The sequence below is a fragment of the Agelaius phoeniceus genome, chromosome 16, assembly GCF_051311805.1.
Source record: "Agelaius phoeniceus isolate bAgePho1 chromosome 16, bAgePho1.hap1, whole genome shotgun sequence".
Taxonomy (NCBI): domain Eukaryota; kingdom Metazoa; phylum Chordata; class Aves; order Passeriformes; family Icteridae; genus Agelaius; species Agelaius phoeniceus.
Genome location: NC_135280.1, coordinates 6,341,452 through 6,358,818, shown reverse-complemented (window position 1 = coordinate 6,358,818; position 17,367 = coordinate 6,341,452). Strand labels below are relative to the sequence as shown.

Below are 17,367 nucleotides of genomic sequence, written 5' to 3'. Positions count from 1 at the left end.
TTAAATGTTAGTCACATTCCACAGGGCTTTCCTGGCTCTTTTGGATTGGGAAGGTAGAGGAAGGGCAATGAAGGACCAAAATGTGAAGTTTAGACCCACATCTGTTGAGGACTGCAGAATTCCTGAGGCCAAGCAGCTGAAGGACGAAAAGCTGGCCCCATGTGTGTCATGGCTCCATGGAGAGACTGATGGATGGTGATTTGCACTCCTTTTGGAGGAATTCCCTTGGATGTGGTTATTTGGGACCAATTTAAAGGGTCCCAGTTTGCTTCCTTCTCTTTTCCTTCCCTTTGTCCTAAGGAAGGGACCAGTCTCAGCTGACTCCTGCTGGTTTGTGTGGCAGGAGCTCAGCTTGTCTCAAACCCCAAGGCACCCACAGACACCTGCAGGAAAGACTCTTGCTACTTCCAGCCAAAGGCAGATTCTCTAGATAATCTTGCCAGAAACAAAATTCTTGTTAATTTTCCTATTTCACTCCACAGGTTATTAAAAACAAACTATCAGTGCAGTACAAAGCTCACAAAAGAACAACACGGACACATTTCTGAGATACTGAGAAAAACAGACTTTAGGTTCACTTAAATAATCACTAAATTCCTGAAGGAGAGGTAGCATCTTTTGTGTCTTTCTACATATTTATTATTTCTTTCTCCTCTGCTCTTGCTGAGCTATTCAAACAAGGCGGGAGAAGTTTCATCTGAATTTTTTTATCCCAATTTTTCTTCAATACAAATTTGTGAAACGGAGTCTTTGAACACACCCAGTTGACTGGTTTTATTTATTTATTTTTTTCATGTTGATGTCCTCCTTTAAGACAGGTTCCTGATTTCAGTTTGGAGCCACTCAGCTCTAAAGGCCCCTGAACACCCTGGGGCAGCCTTTTCCCTGGGAAACAAAACTCACCAGCCCAGGTTCCTGATGGCAGTTTACATGTGGGAACCTGGTAGGGTGGTGAGTTTTACTGTGCAGGATTTCTCCTCCTGTACAAAGCTGCCTGCATCTGACCCTAACCACAACGTCAAACTAACAAAATAACAGACCCAAAATTCAAAATGCAGCTTGGGAGCTCCAACAGCAGGCAGATGTACTTGCACATTTACTTTTTTTTTTTTTTTTTTTTTTTTTTTTTTTGTTCTTTGTTAATTTTCTTGTCCAATTCTTGAACTTCACCCATGACTGCAGAATTTGTCTGAATTGTATATATAAGAAAAATATTGGGTTTGGAGTCATCATGAACAGAAATATCCAAGCACAGTCTCTTTCCGTGCTGATTGCCAAGGCCAGGGTATGATAAGTAGATGAGGAATGCAGTCTGGCATTTGGCCATTCCCACCTGGATACCTCGCACCTGTCTGGTGAGGTTAAACCATCCTACTCCTGCAGTCAATGACAACCAAGGTGATAAAAATCCCTGTGTTTGTCCTCTCTTACTGGAATCAATGGAATTACAGCCTTTAGCTCGAGTCCAGAGTGCCAAATTCCTTCCACATCTGAGCATCCTGATGTTTTCTCTGCTCAGGCAGGAACTGGTGTGCCTACACCTATTAGTGGCAGCCATGAGACACATCAATGTGGTTCTCCAGCAGTTGATTTGCAGTGGGGATTCATTTTCACTTCCAGAGGTTTCTGGGAGCTTCCAAAGGGGCAGAGTTGTCCCTTTTAATTCTCTCTTTCTGACTTGCATCTCATGGTGCACTGTTGAAGCCAAGTAGCCTGAAATTTAGGCTGAGGATGCTTTCCAGGGTGTTGGCCATTCACTGAGAGTTAGAGCTGAGGCAGTGGCTACTGAAGATCCAACTGGAATTGCTGATGGTGAGGAACTGAAGCCAAAGCAACCCAAGCCAACAGAATTATTGGAAGGCAGCGAGACCTGTCTCTGGGGTCTGTCCTACTGAACATATGTTTGGAACTTGAAAAAGGAAAGGGACATCTCAAGGGTCATGAATCAGACCAGTTGAGCAACACTGGAAACTTGAACATTGCTACAAAGCCAAAATATCTTTGTTTTAGCATATCCAAAATTTATTAAAGCAAAGTACTGCAAAATAGCAGAGAAACAAAATCTGATCCAAATCGATATTTGGAAGAAAATGTTGACAAAGAGCATAATCTATATGCCAAGTGTTCCCTTAGGAGCAGACTAATTTTGCACAGACATTCCTGAATAGGAGATACATTCATAAAAATCCCTTGTCACTGGGTTTCAGCACAGCATGGGAGCTCCTCACTGAATTAGTTTCCAACCACGACTCAATCGTGGTTGGATTTCTCTCCCTTTCTCTCCCTCTCCCTCTCCTGCTATGACCAGTTAGGAGCAGCCACTCCCTCTCAGGCTCTCCACAGGGGTTAATTCTTTCTCCTGTGTTATGCAGACACTGGGATTGCCCTGAGAGTTTCCAAGGTATAAAGAGAAAGTAGAAGTAAAAAGCAGCTCCCTGCATGATTTCTGAAGCATGCAAAATACAATAGTAATAGAAATAGTAATGAGCTCATTATAATAGAGATGGTCTCATTAGCAGTGCAAATGCCAATCATATATGTGGCCAGGTTCCTGATGGTGCAGGGAGTCCTTTAACACTGTTCTTCCCTGCTCAAGAAGTATAAATCCTATTTTAAAACATCCAATTTGCCAAGTTCTTGTGCTGCCATCCCTCCCTTTGCTCCCCAACAGGCCACTGCAGTTTATAATGCTTGGACCCATGGGATCCACTGCCTGCCCTGCTCCTCCAGGCTCCCACAAGAGCAGGGTGGAGATAACTCCATTTGCTCCATTGGCAAGAAATATCTTGAGCATACAATGGGAAAATGTATTTGGAAATATTTTAATTGGGGGGAAAACAGTTTGCATCAATGTGCTGGTAATGAATTTAGGGCATTTGCAGATGCACAGTAAGAATGGGGATAATAACAGTTTCAGCCATTTGGGGCCAGTGGGAGTTCAGTACTCATGACTGTGCATGTCCTGCTGCTTCAGACATTCCTCCCAGGCAGCTGCAGTGCAGGGTGATGCACTGCCTGTGCCTGGAGTGAGCTTCATTCCCTCCTCTTCCACTCCAGACAGGTGGTGTGGCTTCCTCCCTTCCAAAGTTTGAGGCAGAAATATCATCTTGGCAGAGAATGTGTTGGCCACTGGTCATTCTGAGGGAAGAAATTGCCAACCAGTACACCCTGTAGACAAAATTTTTGTTTTCATTTGTAATCTAGGCTACTAGAAATGTAGAACTCCATCATGATCTGCCAGGTAATAATGAGCCACACTCTTCAAAAATGTACTTAAAATTGAAAGTGATTAAAGATACTCCAGCCTGCAATTGCCTATTACTCACTTGAGCTCCAAACAGTTCATTCTTCCCATCATTCCAGGGAGTTGTAACTCCTTAAAGCAATGTTCCTGGTAATTAGGGGAGAGCAGCAGCAGCAGCCAGTGAGCATTATCTGTGCTGCAGCAGTGCCAGGAGTGCTGCCTTCTGCAGATGACAGAACAAGTGGGACAGAGAGGCAGCACCTGGTCCCATTGCCCAGGAAGTGACTACTCACCAGGACCTCAGCTTGGTCCAGAGAAATGCTGAACTTGGGGAGGCTTAACCCACCTTGGTCTGAGCTTCCAGGATCAGTTTTGGACTCAGAAGGGAGCTCTGGTACCCCTCAGGAACATGGCACTGCCTGTAGTCTGGGCAAAATCCCTGCCTCTCTGAAGTTGGCCTAGGAATAAGAAAAGGCTTTTAGGAATCCGTTTTTAGGCTCTCTATTTTTAATTCTGAAGCATAGTCAAAGTAGCTACAACAGACAGAAACATCCTGCCACTAAACCTCAACCCTCTGCCTTTGCCTTCATGGCCTTTATTCTGTACACATTTTTGATTTACCTGTTTTATTTTTCAGACAAAGTTAAATGAGACCTAGGGTTTTTTCTGTTGCAAAAGTAGTGCTACTTTGGTCAATAAATGTATCAGAGTGATACCACAATGCTTAAATAAAGTAGCAATATAAATAAATAATTTTCAAAATCCCAGGCACTTGAGACAATCACTCTATACCAGACACAGTAATTGCAGGACCAAGTGCTGTGGTTGCCTGCCTGCCTCCATGCCCAACCCAGGGCACAGAATGAACCCTAATAATGGCTCAAAGAGTTTGTGACAGTGAAAAATGTAATTTTTGTGTCCATGGGCTCCTCTGGCTGGAAGCTGCCTCCCTGCAGAGATGCACCTACAATACACAAAGAGCATTATTTCACTGTGCTGTGGGGTGTTTTCAGCTGTGCTTCCCATTTTGCTGCTCAAGCTGTCACATCCCCACCCCACCTCTCCTCAGGTTGCTGTCACCTATGGCACTGCCTGATGGGGTCAAACCTCCTGAAAAGAGGCAGAGAGGGAGGGAAGGGAGCAGTGCTGGCAGACCAAAGGTGGGCTGGAGACCCAGGGCTCCAGGCTGTGCTCACTGTGCTGGGTGCAGCTGTGCTGTGACACATCTGCAGTTCTGATGGAGACAAACCTACACTGCACTAAGCATTCCTTCTCCCTCCTGTGTCTTCTCAAACTCTCTGTAATCAGCTGTGGGCTTCCAGAACTCCTGGATTCACAGCCTGCCTTACACGAGCCTTTGGTCTGGCAAGTGGCATGATGCTTCATTTTAGCTTGGAAGAGGATAATGTGTCACACCAGTGCTGTTTCACCTTTAAGGAGAGGGCAGTGATCACAGCTGCTGAGTTTGTGAATTTTATCACAATAAAATAACAGCAATAGTTTTTACCTGTTTGGAAAGAACTTTACACACAACAGTGTATAAACAGCAAGTGGCAATATTACTAATAATTACCCTTGTTACTAATGACAGGGACTTATCTCAATATTAGTAAGAATAATAAGCTTGTTCAAGATGACTTCATCTCATTTAAGCTCAAGAATTAATCTCAATAATAAGGAAAAATAGAAGCATAACCAGGAAGACGTATGTAAAGACTACAGAGAAACTGTGTCAAAACTGTGGTGAACAAAATAAACATGCCTCTTACTCTGGTATGTATGATTAAAAACACCCCAAACCTTAAGTTGTATAGGATGCATTTATGCAAGGGAAAAAGCTGCAAGGGTGAGGGTACTCCTGGGTTTTACAGGAGCAGTGAGATCCCCAGCTGGAGAGGGCAGGAGGCTGCAACATGGCACAGAAGCAATGGAGACACATCTGTCAGCTTGGGCAAGGGACAACTGTCCAGTTCTGAAATGTCATCCCACTGCTGGTGGGGTCCTGTGCTGCAGAGGCTGCAGAAGAACAGGAGCTGCTTTTTCTGGTGAGGAGTTTGTGATGGCTGGAGCTGCCCCACATGCCAGGCACAGCTAAACCCCCCAGGAGCAGCAGGTCTCCCTTCCATGCAGAGCCTGGAGCTGCCTCTCACTGCTGCCCATGCAGGGCAGGCAGAGAGATGTGTGCCTCAAAGCAAGGAGGACAGCTGAGAACACGAGTGAGCCAAAGGAAATGAAAGAACAGCAACCAGCAGATGATTAATGGCACTGATATGAACCCTGCTGACAGCGCCGAGCCTGGGCACCTCTGCTGAGACAGATTAACTTTGTCTCCTGGAACATGGGAACTAAAGGAAGAGAAGCTACCCACTGGGAAATGTCTAAATCCATAGAAAAGTAATGAGAATGTTTGGGCTGAAAGAACTGGCTGGAGAAAAATTTTGGCAACGTCTGCCTCTCTTTATCTGAGTGCTTAACAACCACTCAGCTCAGCATGCAGATTCTGGGTTACCAGTTGCACGTCTCCTGGCTAAAAAGTCAAAAGGCAGTAGCACAGGAATTGATCCTCATTTTTTCTGAAGTGGTTTGAAAACCTTCCTGAGTTGTGTTTTTTTCACCCTGACCTATATTTCTGTGATGATTTATTTTTCTGTTGTTTTTTTTCAAAGGATGGCAGAAAACACAAGCTTTGCCTTAGTTGGGTTTTCCCACCCTCATTGCCCCCATCTCTGCATGGCAAAACCATGGCCACACTTGGGGGCAGATCCCTCCTGGCCCACCAGCCTCCCATCTCACTTACAGGATTAGGGCAAGTTGTTCTGGCAACGTCAAAGGCAGAAAGGAAAGTCCAATACACATTGAAATACTTGTTGCCTGGTGTCTCTGTGTGAGACATGATGAGTTTTCCATCAGGGATTCATGGTGTATTTATCCATGTCATAAAAAGAACCGCTCAGTGGCAAGCAGAAGTCACTTGTGGGTTAGTCCTGGCATGAAATTTCCACAAAGAGTAAATAAGAGCTTTTCCCATGCCTTGGGGTTGTGACAGGGATCTGCATCCTCCTTTGCCTGAGAGCACTGGACTTGGATTTGCAAGTGATGTGAAATACAGGTCTGCACTCTGGAGCCACATGGAATTACCTGTCTGAGCTATAGCACAATGTGCACTTTATAAACAAGGGCACGGCTTCACTTTATGTGGCTGGGGCACTTGCTCCCAAGCAAAGAAACAGAATATAAATTTTATTGCTTACCACATTTCCTTCCCTTGTTACCCTCCAGCTTCACTCTGCTGAAGAAGTTACAAAACTTTAGTATTGTGTCAAAACACTGGAGACCAGCAGGATTTTAAGGCCTGATTCATAACTCACAGAACATCAAAGGAAAAGTCCCAGTTTCCCGAGTTTCTTTTTCCATTTCTGCACTTGGGGTCTGGCCACAGCTGATTTTTTGATATGCAGACTAAGCACAGCCCAAGCTGTTCAACTTTGGTAGCATCCTATTGGGCTGAGGCAGAAAAAGCCTTGCACAACATCTTCTAATGATTCATATTTTGGGGAGGAGGAACATCACCTCTAGGAATTCAGCTTTATTGGATACTGTAATCCAGAAGAGATAAAAGCACTTACTAATTACTGCTGGGTTTTGTTTCTTTGAAGAATTGGGTTAAATCTCTTTTGAAAGAAGATGTCTGCTTGTGCTCGTTAGATGTATAATTTAATTTGTTTAGGATTTTCTCCTTTTCTAGGGTTTTGTTCTAATGATATCTCTGCTTTTCTTTCTCTTCTTTCCCTCTCTTTTCTTCCCAAAGTTATGAGCTTTTGATACACCTTAAATTTATTTTCTTAATATAAAAATCATCATTCCCAAGTTGATACATCTTCTTTGGGGCCTCATATTTTTCTTCTTTTTTCCCCCATGGAAAATTCATTCCCTTAAAAAAAAAAGGGGGGGGGGGGGAAAGGGTGCTGTTCTTTCTTGCTTGTTAAATAATTCTGAGATTTATTTGCTTATGGACCTTTCCTGGCTGAAACCTGTATTTGTGCTACACTGAAGAGAGAACTCAAAATATATACTTTAGAAAAGGGAAAAAAAAGGTAATATTGTAATTTATCTGTCAACCACTACTATGCAACACTGCAGAAGCAGAGAAAATTGGGCTGAAAGGGATCTTGGGGCTTCATTTAATTCATAATTCTTCCCCAAGCCAGGACCAACTCTGCCTACATCATTCTTGACAGATGTTTTTCTAACCTGCTCTTAACAGCCTCCAGTGGCACTGGGTACACAACCTCCCACGGCAATTTCTATTAATATGCAACTGTTCTCACTGTTAGAAAGTTTTTCCTAATGTTTAACCTGAATTTCCTGAGCAGCAGTTTAAACCTGGGAGTTCTCATCCTGCTCACATGTATTTGATCTTGTTAAGTCAATCCAGCTGAGGGAAGTGGTTTAGCACAGCTCCCAGGAGCTTTCTGCACTTGTGTTCCTTTGCAATTTTAGACACATTTTGAAAAACCCACCCACTGAGAGCTACACCCAAAATGCAAATAGAGATCAGCTGTTTGGCCTGCCCATGCCTGACATCTCTTGGGATTTTGTTGTGTCCTGGGGGAAAGAAGAACAAATAAAATCCTGCACCAGGTTACACACTTGGGTTACAACCTTTGAGTGTTGACTGGGTATTTACGTACTGACCACATCAGGATTTGCATGATGTATTATAAGTGAACTCTTTCCCTTCCCCCCATCCTGAAAACAACACCCAAAAATCAGCAATACCCCAATATAGGTAATACTTCTAGCTTGCTGTGCAAATAAAGAAACACTTTGATGGACTATCCTATTTCTCATGTATAGGATGGGAATATGGACACTGCTATTAACTCCTGGATGCTCTCATGGATCTATAAATGAAGACTAATGTTGCAGTCAGCTTTGCCTGGTAAATTCATTTGGGTCAGACAAAGAGCTCTTCCTTTACCCAATTTCCCATGTTAAAGGGAATTACTAAAAACCTCCAATATATTTGCATAATGTTCCAAGATCTCAGCCTGAGGTGCACCCTGTTTTATGGCTCTCAGATTTAGGGATTATCAGGGGAGTTGATGAAGCTCCTGGGTGTAAAACTCTGCATGAGGGGAAGCAGCTCAAAGACTTCACACAACAGTTCCTGACCCCCCTAAGGCTGAGAGGGCTGAGAGGGATCTCATTTCTGGCAGCCACTGGTGCCCCCCAGCCTTTTCTCTTTCTCTCTGAAGCAGCCCTGGGAGCTTTTCAGGGCTTTTCCACAGGCAAAGGAGACATCTGCTAACCAGGACACAAAACAGCTGGGTCACAGCTCTTTTGCTGCTCCTGGCAGTGGCAGAGATTTTTCCAGCCTCTGGCACTGGCCTTGTCTGGTTATTAGTATTTGTTTTCATCATTAATTTTTTTACTACAATTCTAAATAACAATGGAATAAATTCCTTCTCAGAAGTGATTTTTTTTGTCCAATTATTGCCCCCTTCAGCAACAGGAAGGGAAATATTCTTATTGGATTGGGGTGTGATCCCTTCATGCTGGGTGAGGGGGCACGGGGAGCTGTGGTCAGAACAAAGTGGGTGTTGGAATCAGACAGAAGAGGAAGGGGGTGCCTCAGGCATTTGGAAAAGCTGGCTTCTCTAGTTCTAGAGAGTTGTAGCCTTGGAGGCACAAACCCTGAAAATGTGGAGGTCCCACAGCGTGACAGACCAAACTGGTAGGAAAGCAGGGAGGATCTATCAGACCACAAATGAGCAAAGAATTGAAAGCTGCTTTTTTTTTTTTTTTTTTGATTGATGCCAAATGATTGTGTTGCTGGCCTTGGGAAAATGAAATACTGAACAAAAAAACACCATCATTTGCGGCTAATCAAAGATTTCTTGCTTAGCCTCAAGCTGAAACAGTTTTGGTTTATTTGATCCAGAAAAAAAAAAAGATAAAAATATCACGGACACATTTAAAAATGAGGTATTTTGGACTGGAAATAAAAAGAAGGACTAAATTGCTTTGTTTTCTTTTCCAAGTTTTGACCAGCTTTCTTGTGTGAAACTGTTTCACAAATTTGCCTCAAATAGGTTTTGTCCAAGAAAAAATAATACAATCACAACAACTCTTGCTTTAACTCAAGCTTTTTTCCCTTTGGCAGAGCACCATAAATGCATCATAAGGACTGCATTTCCAGTGCCCTGTGATCCCTTGCATATCAAGGTGATGTGCCAGGTCCCCCTGTGCAGGTCGAGGTCCTGCCGTGCCCAGAGTCACAGATAAGTAACAAAATAAATCCCAAAGCTACAGAGATCACATTTTGTTTTCACTGCCTGCTGAAAAGAGCTACAAGATTTGGCCTGCAAACCCTGAGACTCCTCTCCAAAAAGATGTTTGACTTTCACCTCTGTGCAGAAAATGTGACTGCAGCAGATGCTGAGGCTGCAGACACAGGGAGACCTCGACCAGCACATGGCTTATCACTTCCCTCCTAAGTGACAAATCAATAAAGGCTCTTCAAAACCAACCCCACAGGTCACACTGCAGCAACAAGGCTGTGAGCACAGGCAGGGCTCAGTCTCACAGGTGGGAGCAAAGGCCCAGTGCTGCAATGAAAAACCTCAGAAGCACAGGGACAAAAGAAAGCAGCATAACACCAAGAGATGCACTCTAATTTCCACAGGAACTGCCCTGTTTGCAGCACTCCCCTGGAGCAGGAATGTGCTGGTGGAAAATGATTTCTAGAAGGTACCAGGTGCTGACCTGCACTGCCCACAGCACGGGCAGGACACAGTGACTGACTAAAGTGCAGGTTCAGAAACAAAATGTTTTTGCAAATGTTTTTGCCCCCTCCTTAGGCTGGGCCTGAACTTTGAGCAATCAGAACAATATTTAAGAGGCTGATTAACTGCCCTGAGCAGACTGAGAAAGTTCCTGGTACAGCTCTGAGTCAGGCTCTTCACTCCCACTCACAGTGGGGCAACATCCCACTGGTGGCATCACCCCCCATGAGTGAATCTCCTGGCTTTCTGGAAATTATAGTGCTTAGCATTCTCTTGCAAATACTGAAATAGATCTAATTATTCATTTAGTCAGGGGAAAGGAATCTCCTGCTGTTTTCCCAAACCAGGCAAAATGGCCAATTGGAGCAATGCAGGCAAGAAAGGCAGCCCAGTCCCATCTGGAGCACATGCAGGAAGGCTCTCCCTCACTCTGCAGGCATCTGCCAGCCCTGCACCTCTCATCAGAACTGTACAGCACAGCAGAAATTTCAAGTTTTTGGGTTTTTTTTTTGCTACACAATAACACACACAAGCCCAAACCAGTGAATTCTCCAAATCCAAATGGTACCAATGCACAACAACCCAGCCATAATCTCTTCCATCAGCTGCCTTGGAGGAGGGTGGATCTCAGCTGTGATGAGGTGCTCAGCCAGCCTGGTTCCCATGTGCTCCTCTTGCACTGCTTTGCTCCTCAGTGGCTCATGGAGCAGCAAACAGGAGTGACAGCAGCATGAGTGGCAGTGCCCTGCTCTCCCTGGCTCCCTGCAGCTCACTTAGGATCAATGAATGGGAACTGAAAGCTCCTTGGGCTGACAGCCCCAAACACCAGCTGTGGAGCTGCTCACACACCTATAGAGGACCCAGGACACAGTGCAAAGACAAAGCTTTTAATCACCGTGTGTGTTATCAGATCCTACTTGCAAGGATAAGATGAATGCCTTTGGGTTGCTGGCTCCTGACACTGCTGCCATCATTCCTCCCTCTTGGAGCTTCCTTTCTCAGTTTTGAGTTTTTAATATGTCACTTTCTTTCTCTTTTCTTCCTGCAGCCATTCTGCCCTGGTGTGTTGTTCCCCCCAGCATGCAGGGACAAGATCTTTGCTCCACAGAGCCTTTCCCAAGGGAGCACCATGTCTGCAGCCACAGGAAACCCCTTCCCACCTGCTGAGGGGGATTCAGAAAGCCACATTTTTTAGCTTTCCCTCTCCTTAATGAGCCATCATTTCCAGCCCTTGCATGGCCAGGATGTTGAGCACCCCCTTGTTTTGCTCTGCCCTTCCCTGTGTGTGGCTGAGTGCCCAGAGATGCTCCCAATGCCATCCATGCCTGCAGATCCTGGGCTGCTCCCAAGCCAGGCAGAGCAGGGGGAAGAGAAAGCACAAAGCCCCAAATCTGCCACCCCCAGCATCATGAGGCAGAAGGGAATTCCCTGAGTTAAACTGAGGTACTTGGCAATACTGATGGGAAACTCTCCTTTTGCAGTTAGAGCTTGAGTCAGCTCTGTCCCATGCTGGGACAAGGGAATGGTTCCAGCAGCAGGAAGCACAGGTAGTGGAGTTGCCTCTGTAATAATTGCATTAACTCCTTTATGGCTTGTTTTCCAGCCCAGAAATAATCAATAGAAGTTACAGAACATACTAAGTTATGCTTTGCTTGTTTTTCTAAAATTATGAACAACTTTATGAACTTGTTGTCAACACCAACTGCCAGAAAGGCAAACTGGAAGACTCTAAAATCTCTGCTTTAAGAATCTGGCCATTCCCAAATTTCTTTCAAAGTCATGCATATTTTAAAACTAACATAGCCTGTGGTTCCTTTAATTTGATTTTTTCTTATGATTTCTCAATTTCTCAGCCATCCATATACCCCTGCACGACAATCTTAGAGTTTTTTCCACAACCACAAGCTGTTTTATTAATTACAGCTTTTATTGTGTTCCAGGAATGGATGCTGTCAGTCAATATTTGAAAGTTCACAGTAGGTTTGTGACAGAGCAATCCTGACTCATCTCAGTTTATGCAGGAACCCAGGCTGTGTTTATTTTACTCCCAGCCAGCAAAGCAGATATTGCTCTGAGTGTGGCCAGCTGAAGTCACAGCTGGTGGGTCAGCTCAGCTCTCCAGTCAGGCCTCCATGTCTTGCTGCTTACCAGCCTGGGCTGGTATTTCTTGACCAACCTCAGGTCAGGTTTGTGCTGTTGCAATTCACAAATATTTGTTATGGCTTGGATCAGAGTCAAGCCTCAGCCAGCATCAGTTGCAGGGGGGGCAAAAGCCTTTCCTATTGCACAAGGGAACGAGCACAGGAAGAGAAGTTGGTGCTGTGGCCCAGCATAAATCAGCTCTTGAAATTAAGACTTTGCTCCAGTGATGACTAATCTCTTTGCATAATTCCCCTCTGGATGTTTTGGATACAAACATGTTGTTTCTCCTGTAGTGCCAGATTTCAGAGGGTCTTTCTTACTATTCATGTCAAATCTAGTTGGGTTGCAAGTCTGTCTCAATAAAATGAAAAAATTGCTCATATTTGGAGACTTAGACATACCAATGTTTTCAGAAGAACACATCTCCCATTTTAAAACATATGTTTCCTCCTTTGTATCTGTTTTGTCTTTGGGGCTTTTTTTGCAGGCTTCTTAGGAAATGTGTTGGCACGAACAATATGTTTCAAGCAAAGAGAGCAAATACTTTCAGAAAACAAAGTTTTTAAAAGTCATAATGTTTGATTCATCATGATAAACATCTGATTTATTTACTGTCCCTCCAGGAAGGGCATCATAGTATTGCCCAAGACAGAAAGGCCCAATAAAAACTGTTACAGTCCTGAACAACAAATGCTGTAAATTATCTGTACCAGACACTACAGCCAAAAGCTACTCACAGAAGGGTTTGCTATGATGACTCACTTCCAGGGAAGCTGTCTTCTGCTCAGTACAATTTTAAGTGACCAAAGGGAAGAAAAGATGCAAAACTAATCGAATACAAATTCTTAAGTGTTCACCCTCTTCCAACATCCCCAGAGGTGACCATTGGCTGGATACACCCCACTGATTCTCTGCAGGGAAAAAGAGGAGAAGTAAAAGCAGAATAAGGCTTCTCTCTTCCTTTGGAGCAACATTTATTTGTACTTCCCTGAATCATCCACCTGCCAGCGTGATAGTCACTTATTTCCTAGACATTCCCCCTAAAACCAGAGCCACTTCAGGAAATGGGGACTGAGGAGAGCAGCTACAGGAGTGAACAGGGATCTCTGAGCCTGTTCTGTAGAGGAACCAGTCTCCAGAGTGGTTATGGGTGGAAGGGACCAGTGGAGGTCATCTGGTCCAAGCAGTCACCTAGAGGGAGTGGCCAGACTGTGTCCAGATGGCTTTTGAATATTTCCAAGGGTGGAGAGTCCAAAACCTCCTCAGGCAACCCCTGCCAGTGCTCAGTCACCCTCACCATCGTGCTGCCCATAGTTCAGATTTGCATCAGCCACAAAAAGCCTGAGACAGAAACAAGATTGTCAGAGAAATTAAATATTCACACCTCTAGCCCCACCTTGCCAGGCTAAAGCAGGAGCTGAAACAGCCCATGGGCTTTGGTCAATGAGTAAGCAACTGTGAATTCAGTGGATTCCTCTTCTGCAGATTCAAGCCCACTTGAGAGATTTGGTTTTATCCAGGAAATGCCTCTAGAAATCTTTCCTTTAAAATCCTTACAGATTATATCTGATGTGATTGAACAAGCCAGAACACAGTCTCTGCTCTCAAAATTCACTAAAAACTTTGAAAAATTAACTTTATATTGTGTTCCAGCCTGAACTGATCTTTTGTATGGGCCAAAGTTTCCCTCTAAAGTAATTTGTGCCAGGTCCAACCCAACATGTGTTTCCTTTTCCAGTTCTTCTCCCTGCTCTCTGTGCTCTGGGTCACAGAGCTGGTTCCAGGCTCAGTGAGCTGCAGAGATGTTCTCTGTACACTGTTCCCTTGTGAAGAACACCTCAGCCCTGCTAGGAACAACTGGGCCATCATTTGTTTTATTTCCACTCTCTGCTCCCAAGCACCTTCATCAGAGGCTTCGGGTTAGGAGTTAATTAAACTGACAGCGCTGCTTCGCTGCAATTCAGTGCAAAACAATTGAACTTTTATCTGATCCAATTTCTCAGAAGTGAAACCAGGCAGTGCCTGGTGAGAGAGGGAGGTCTGGAAAACACAATCACAGGTCAGGGGGGTTGTGCTCCCTTTGTATCACTGCACCCAAGACACAGCACATCAATAGCAGGAGTGGGGCTGGGCCGGGTGTGGGGAGGTTTGAGTGGAGCTGGTGATGGCAAAGGGTCAGGGAGACTGAGGAGGTAAAAATGGGGGAATTCATGTGAGACTTGACCTGGGGAAATCCTGTTCAAAAGAGTTATTTGAGCTTTTAATCAGAACCAGGGAGAAATGCCAATTCAAATGTTTGTGAGGTGTTGAGTTCTTTTAACAAACTGTTTAAACTCATAGAAGGCAACATCCCTGTTTAATATTCTTTACTTATGAAAAAAAATTCCTTAAATGACATCTTACAGCCACAGCTCAGATCCTCAGGATTATCTGTTGCCATTTAACACAGGCTCATTGCTGCTGTAGAATCACAGCTTGACTGAGCATGGAGGGGTCACTGTGCTTCTCTCACAGCCTCAGTGTCTGGGGCTCTGGGCAGGTTGCCTCTCAAGTGAACTTGTACTGTGACTCAGTGGTGAGTCAAAGTGAGCTGACACTTCTTTCTCAAAGAATGGAATGACAAGAAATTATTATAGAATATAATTTAGAAATTGTAAATATAAAATTATATCTCATCGTGTTGAGATAATAGACAGGCTTGGGTAGGAAACAGTTTTTCTGTCCAAGTGAAGATGGAATTTTATAATGTCAACTCACTTTATCTGAAAAACAATGAAAGAAATCTTGCTCCATCTCTATCGATACATTTCATTTTGTATGTAAGATGTGCTTCACTTGAATTTCAGCTTTGTTTAAAAAAACAAATAAATCACTGTTCCTTTTTGCTTACATTTCCTTACATGCATCTGAAATTTTACTTAAAAAAAAAGAGAGGAGAGCTTTTCAGGTCAAGAGATCCAGGAGAGAACAGCCCTCCTTGTCAACAAATTGTGTGAGGCAAGAGAAGTTTTTCAAACAGTGCCAGAACTGTGAGTAATTGTTAATACCAATGGTGGTTAAAGCACCAGCAATCAGTGTGATCAAACACAGCTCTAACACAGTCCTGGGAAACAATTCTCTGTAATTTTGGCTGAACAAAGCAGCAACAACAACCACAGATTTTAACTCTATTGAATAAACAACCTCTCTCCTTCTCACACGCTTGGCCACAAAAAATGCAAACGTGCAGCAGCACGAGGTGAGGGTTTTATGGGCACCTGATAAGAGCACAGGTGCCACAGCTGTGCTCACTTGGCTCCTGGGCTGTGACCTCCCCATGGAGACACCTCAGCCACCACTGCCCTGGCTTATTTGTCACCTCAGTGTGGGATGCACTCCCACACCTGAGCCTCAGAGAGGAAACCCACACTGTGTTAATGTGTGAGCACTCTTTTGTGTTGTTTAACCATTGTCCAACTTGCCTCAATCAAGCTATTCTTCCACCCTTTTTGCAGCTGTAAAAACAAACTATTTAAAGGGTGTTTAAGGGTTCCAACTTTTTCTTTTACTTTTTGCCTACTAAGGTCACATTTTTTCCCACAGTTTACTCATAAGGACTTTCCACTGGGCTGCTCACTACCTCTTCTGATTGATTATCATTTTTCCATAGTTAAAGATGAGTGGGGATAAGGAAAAAACTATGCTTTAGCCTACTGATATAAGATAGAATGAATAGATAAAGCTCTTTTCTTACTCTGTGCTGGATCCAAGCCAAACAGTTCATAAAGGTAAAATAACCTTTTCAAAAAGTTACTAATATATATTTACTAAACAAATAACTGCAGACTAAGATAACAGGTGCATCAATAATGTCTGGGAAGGAAATAGCATTAAAATTTGGCAGGTTTCTATGTTTACATTACCATTTTTACATGTCTAGCTCATCCAGCACTATAAATGCCAGGTTAGTTTCTTACTATGAGAGGATTTTCCACCATATTGCTCTATAAGCTGTATTATTTTTTCCCTAATATAGCATTCAAATTATATTAACTATCCATATTAACTATCTGTACAATCAAGTAACAAATGGCAAACTGCATTTTGAAAAAGTACTTTGTCCCTGGGTTATAAGCAAGGATTTAAGACACAAATCAGGGATTTCAACCTGGCCTCTAGAAACATTACAATAAAGGCTCTACCAACATCATAATGCAGCAAACACAGCCACTCCTCTGAGATGAGACTCTTAAAACACATTGCTGTTTGATTGTAGTGTTTCCCCACAAGAAATTCTCCATTAAAAATCCTTTTGAAGTTATTTTAAGAAGCAGTCAAAGGCACCAGGGTATTTTCTTTAATTGTGCTAGCGAGTGAAGGCAAGGGTTGGAGCTGTGCTCTTTGCTGGGAAGGAGTGATTTCAGCTGAATCAGGGCCTTAGGACTGGTGCAAATGAGTAATTTGAAAAGCACGAGCTCAGTTTGTACTTCTGCTAATTGACACAACACTCTTCTTGCTTAATATGGAAAGTCATGAGCTGGGAGATCTCTTCCCTTCTCCATCTCAAAGCCAGCAGGGGTGGCTGTTCTTGTGTGGCCTCCAGGAACCACTTACACGGATTTGGATAATCATTTCCAGACCTTTTCTTGTACTTCCTCACACAGACTTTCCTACAGATGACCTTTGGGAGCTGGAAACTCTGAGTGTTGTGGAGAGAACATGATTTCCTGACTGCTACTGTAAGTGAACCTTGAAGCAGCAGTCCTGCATCACAGCCCAGCAAATGAAAAATGTGAACAGCAAGAATGAACAGGGAATTATGGTAAAACAAATAAAGTAGCTATCATCAAGGGAAGCTGAAGACTCTGATCCTTCAAGACTGGAGGAACTGGTGCTCATTTTTGGACTCCATCTTTGCTTTTGAAAGCAGAGTTTCCAGCACTTTCAAATCAAGATTAGGGAAAATGAGGAGATGCTGTCTCAGACAAGGGAGAAAAAAAGCAAAACTGCAAAAGTCTTCCCTACTGCAATAGAACAGGTAATTTTTAAGTGTAAGATATCTCTGAATACTCATAACAAAGCACTTGGGTGCAGATGAGGGAGATCCCAGAATTTCACACAACGTTAATGCAGGAAATGGGAGAAATAGGAAAGCCTGTGGGGTAAAGATTTAACATTCCAGTTGAGAGAGGTATTAAAAACTGGAAGGCAGCA

At 43.6% G+C, this 17,367-nt stretch overlaps 1 long non-coding RNA gene across 2 annotated transcripts in view; it reads right to left on the bottom strand.

Annotated features, from left to right (window-relative positions):
- LOC143695385 (uncharacterized) overlaps window positions 1-17,367 on the bottom strand; it is a 152,372-nt gene that overhangs the window by 10,486 nt on the left and 124,519 nt on the right. For both annotated transcript variants that reach the window (XR_013184521.1, XR_013184522.1), the window contains exon 2: window positions 3,591-3,702. This is a non-coding gene — a long non-coding RNA (uncharacterized LOC143695385). The remainder of the gene's footprint in view (window positions 1-3,590; window positions 3,703-17,367) is intronic.